General features: G+C 30.5%; 1 protein-coding gene across 2 annotated transcripts in view; it reads right to left on the reverse strand.

The window, feature by feature from the left end:
• LOC100571999 (papain inhibitor-like) overlaps positions 1-2,788 on the reverse strand; it is an 8,772-nt gene extending 5,984 nt beyond the window's left edge. The window contains exon 1 of one of the 2 annotated variants that reach the window (XM_029489534.1): positions 2,565-2,788. The gene's annotated coding sequence lies outside the window, so the exon portion shown is untranslated. The remainder of the gene's footprint in view (positions 1-2,564) is intronic. The other variant, XM_008189737.2, reaches the window with a different exon arrangement.
• Between the last annotated feature and the right edge of the window lie 3,041 nt (positions 2,789-5,829).

Below are 5,829 nucleotides of genomic sequence, written 5' to 3' on the forward strand. Positions count from 1 at the left end.
CATGAAGACTGTAGATTATAGGGCATGGGTTTATTTTTAGTGACTGAAAACATTGTATTCATCTCTGGGCTACATGCTTTAGATGTTTGTGATAAAGAGCTTTATCCAAATATTCATGAACTCTTGAAAATATTTTATACTTTGCCTGTATCAACTGCAGCTATACACCTGAACGATGTTTTTTCAAGTTTTTATTAAGTATTAAGTCTTACCTAATAAATAGTATGACAGAAGTAAATATCTTATCATTTTTCCTATCTAATATTGAATAATAACTATAATATATAATACTATATAATTATATACTTTGTTTATTATAACCGACTTAGGGCCCGTATTACAATAGTTGAACTCCGGTTAAACCACCGAATTCGGCCGGTAAAATCAGTGGTTCAAGCGTAACCGTGCCTTCGATAATTCAGCGCTGCTGTGAGCGTGATAGATGTGATAAGAAAGTGTGATGAATATGATTGTGATTGACCAGCATGTTTCTAACCTGCTGGAACTGCTGTTTGGTTCGCTAGGTTGTGATCATTATGATGAATTAAAAAACGTCATCTTCCTATCACAAGCAGCGTAGTTTTGCGCTGAATTAAAAAATGACAATTTATAGTTGCTGACGAAGCGTTGCAGCAACGCTGAATTATCGAAGGCACGGTAACTAAGGTTTAAACTATGATTGTAAAGCGGGCTCTTAGCCACTAATGTGTTGGGCGTTGGCTTTATTTGCATGTCATCGGTCAATACAATAATCATGCTAGATAAGGTTATCGATGAACTGAGTGGGTACGGCTTAGAAGATCTTCTAAGACCGTGGGGTACGGGGTAGTTGTCAGAAAATTGATAAGGATAGGGATACAATAATTTTTGCATTTTAAGTGGGACCAACGTAAAAAAAAAAATAATGTATCCAAAAAAATAGAAAACGGGATTTTGTATTATAACTATTTTTTTTGTTTATCATATTAAACACGGGATTGTCGTTAGTATGAATTTATAATAAATGCTATTAGGTTCTATACAATTTGTGTTAATTCTTATTTCACTTTGATCCACACTAATCTCAACAAGTTAGGGGATTTAAAAAATGTATATTATATTCATATTTATTGAGTGTACCTATTATTATATATTTCATCCACCTATCAAAATTCCTAAATACGCCACTCCACTGAACTATACCCAAAAACATACCTATATCTTAAGAGGATGTCAGCGCACTATTTGTTTACTCTCAATGATCCATGCGCAACACAGACAATACGCATTTGCGCAGAATCATTTTTTCTATGTTTTTAAATAATCTTGGAGTAATATCACCTATTACAAAAAAGATAGCGAATAGCATTTTTTATGGAATGACCTATAGATTTGTCTTAATATTATTTCAAAACAATTTAAACATCATTTAAATTTACAATACCTATTTTTTTGTTTATTTTTAAAGTCAAATAACGATAAAATATAAAATTGATATGTCATTCACTCTAAAATATTATTCTCTATCTTTATTGTAATGGATGATTTTACTCTAAGATTATTTAAAACATAGAAAAAATGATTCTGCGTAAATGTGTTTTGTTTATGTTGCGCGTGGGTCAGAGAGAGAAAACAAATAGTTCGCTGACATCCTCTTAATATCTATGATTCTTCAATTGTCCTTGCAGAGGAAAAATATCTGAAACATGCTATAGTTATAAGTTATGATATATATATGAATGACATTTATGTACTGAGAACGCATAAGTCCTTTTTTATAAAAACAAAATATAGTTACAAAGTAGATTGATATAAAAAAAAAATCGGCGAGATTAATTAAATCTTGCTGTTATTTGTGTTTTTCCAACATATTCCATAACTAATAACTATTATGCTCACGAGGTCTAACTCCGTGTGCTTTCACTTGGTCGATTTTCACGTTAGATTTGCCACGAAGATACTAAGGGTGAGACGGGACTTTTAGAACAATCAGTAAACAGGTTGATTCACTAATCTTGCTCTCCCCCATTTTTCGCTAGTGGTGGATCCAAAGCTTAATTTGGTGGTAGGGAGCATGGGGGAAGTACAAAAAATACAAAATGTTGTTACAAAATTGTCAATGATACAGCCGATACGGGGAACAAAAATAAATGTTGTTTACAGCTAAATGATTATAGTATTTTTCTTGTAGTGGTTAAAAATATTAAATTAGTTAATTTACACCTTTATTAAAATTATTTTCAATCTTCATAACACAAGGTTCAATACTTGATGTGTCCCCAAACATCAGCACAGGATAGGGCCTATCGGAAAAATCCCGAATTCCCGGTGGGCCTATCCGCCATTGACTGAACAAAACATAACTGATTAATTTTAGATTCTGAGCGAGAAAATGAATGAATTGATGAATTTGATTTTGTAATGATAGCTGGTAATAACTAATAAGTAATAACAATTACAATGATACGCCATTATTACGATATCAATCCAATTCCAATATAATTATCATAAATAAGCTAATAATCATAAATAAAAAGCTGTAAGTATTTTTATAGGTGAAAATCATTTTGCAAAAACGTACTTACCTAAACTCCAGAATCACCCGTTAAAAACTTAAAAATCTAAAAGTATGGTACGTTTATTTTATGACAACTGACAATTAAGTGACAACGCGTATAGCCAAAAACTGAATATAGACTATAATCTATAGTGACTAGGTAGTTACTAGTAACTAGTAAGATACAATTTAGCGTCTATAATCGATAACTGAGTACGATATTCGCGTGGTAAATGGACATTTTCCCACGATTGTTTTTAGTCTAATAGGACATCCCACCCCACCCCCATTTTTTTTAAAAGTTTATTATTGCCTAATAATACAGTCGATTCCACTTTATTGGGACACATCGGTTGCTTAATAACAGGTGTATCTATTAAGCGGAATCGACTGTACAATATTATTATGTTTTATTTAATATGAAATAATTTTTTTTTAAATAAAATATACTATTTACATTTTTTTTTCATAAATATAATAGATTATAATACATGTATATGTTCTATTCACTGAACTGCTTAAAACGGGGAAAATGTCACGTATACTTTTATTAATATTAGTTGATAATTATAAATTATAATTATAATGTGCAACATATTATAGAGGAAATACGAAAAAGGAATTTACCATAATAATTATTAGTCATTAATGTTTCTGGAAATTATCAGTTGCGAGTCAACAAATTTACAAGCATAAAATTAATATCCAAATTCCATGTTAAAGACCGCTGAATGTCGGAGTCGTCTGTCGATGACGCGACCGTGCACCGTGAATACGGTGGGCTACCCTTCCTACTGCTTGATCATAGAATATTAGAATGATAGGTAATTATTAAGGATTTAAACACTGATTTTACTGAAGGGCCCGTTTTACAATCATAGTTTAAATAACCTCTGTTGGAGTTTAAACCTTGGTTCAAATCAAAATGGGCGTATTACAATATCTTAACCGTGCAGGTTTAAACTGAAGTTCACTTGAACCCACCAATTTCAGTGAGTTAACTGGGGGATCAATGTTGATCTGCAATTTTGATTGGCTGCCCAATTATTAATGCAAATTGTAATTCATTAATGTTGATTAGGGAGAATTCTGTTAAAATTTAAATTTTGTTTATTTGCACAATTGCAATTGCTTCTTTACTGCAAATAACGTTATTTAGCTGTCCGACTTTTTAACTTTAAAAAATTACGATGGATAACAAAAGAACACTGAATATCACCAACCAAGAAGAAGATATGCTGATTCTATTGGTATGAAAACATAAAAGCATACTTGAATGCAAAACCACCGACAGCATACAGAACAGGTAGGAACAACATATAGAACAAAATTGAAAATTGTACCTATTAAAAGGATGTCAGCGCACTATTTGTTTTCACTCTCTGGTCCACGCGCAGTATAGACAAAACGCATTAACGCAGAATCATTTTTTCTATGTTTTAAAGTAATCTTAGAGTAAAATCATTGATTACAAAAAATATTGTTATTTGACTTTGTATTCGACTTTCAAAATGTTGTAAATTTAAATTGTGTTTAAATTGTTTTGAGGCAATATTAAGACAAATTGACATGCCATTCCCTCAAAAATATTAATCTCTACCTTTTTTGTAATGGGTGATATTACTCTAAGATTACTTAAAAACATAGAAAAAATGATTCTGCGTAAATGTGTTCTATCTATGTGGCGCGTGGGCTAGAAATAGAAAACAAATAGTGCGCTGACACTCTCTTTAAATACAATTGTCATGATTATTTTGTACTGCGTACCCGTTATTTGAACATACTCATCTATTCAAGTATAAATGCCAACAAAAAGATAAACGTTAGTATTTATAATTGAATTTCTTTATATCGAAATATGTGTCATCTATGTATAATGTTGCGATCAGTCGATCAGGGTAATCGGTAAAAAAAAACCAAGGAAAAAAGAACACGGAAAAAATGAACAAGAAAAAAAGGACACAGAAAAAAACAGCGGTCGTCATAACCGCACACTTACCGTTCATAACCACACATTTTACACCGTTCAATACCGCACACATTTATTCTATTGTTAAAAAGGGAAATTTGAAAGGTCCATAGTTCAAAACCGCACACATTTGAGAGACAGTTAAAAATTAAACATATTTTATAGTTATTAAAAAAATAACTTAGTACTTATTAAAAATAATTCAATATATTATAATTAAATTTAAATAGGATCAAAGACAACCGACTATAACTTTTTGCATTTTTTGAGATTTTTTAGGGCATCAAAATCCAGGCGGTTCCATTTCCTCCAAAAACGGGATACCGTTTTCCTCCAATGTCCATTTTCCTCCACAAAAAAAAAGGTTGGTTTCCATTTTCCTCCACATTATTTTTGACTGAAATTATGTTTATTTTCCTCCAATATTTTAGCCAGTGATGTAGTATTATACGTTCCGTATTATAAAGACAGAGTAAGGCTAGGATCCAGGGCTTGCAAACGTTAGGGTTATAACGTTATATTTGACAAACAACGATTGAAACTTGTAAACGTAATTATAACGGAAAGCGATAATCAAAAATAATTAAATACCGAAAAACAAAACATAACGATTAACAAAATATATTATATATCATTAAACAAAACATAACGCAAAATGAAATATTTTAAAATGTATTTATTTAAAAGGTCTACTGGTTTCGTAAAAACATTTATTTCATGTGACAATCTAAGAATATGCTACAACTCATTTGGGCACATTTACCTTTTTTACAACTTATTTGCGCACAATTTATGAACAATAGAAACCTTTTTTCCAAGAAATTTATCCACGTATAGGGTGTACATAATCTGCGTACCTCCATATTTTCAATTTGGTCAACACTTATAGGTAGTGGATAATAATTATTATAGTCAAACAATATTTTCCTTCACCCTTTAAAAGGCTTAGGACTTTCTGTCTCATCATATTCTGATGTTATAGACTGGCGGGTTTAAAAATGTTGTTTTAGCTATTTATTTTAGAACAGCTTCCTTAGAAACATTATTCACAATTTTGTCAAATTACAATAAATTAGGTACAATCATTTTTACAAGTCATTAAAATTTACAAATTACACAAATTACAGTTAATACATATTTAATATTTATTGGTATGTGTTTGCGTCAAAAATGTTATATAAGATCAATTTTTTTAGATTTGTAATCTGAATATATTTTTTTCAAAAAATTTTGTTTTTTAATATTTCTGTTCTACGGGTATTTTCTTTATTTTTTTTTAATGAATTTATTTTTAAATCAGTGTCGACTTGAATTTTCATGAGTA

The sequence above is a fragment of the Acyrthosiphon pisum genome, chromosome A2, assembly GCF_005508785.2.
Source record: "Acyrthosiphon pisum isolate AL4f chromosome A2, pea_aphid_22Mar2018_4r6ur, whole genome shotgun sequence".
Lineage (NCBI taxonomy): Eukaryota > Metazoa > Arthropoda > Insecta > Hemiptera > Aphididae > Acyrthosiphon > Acyrthosiphon pisum.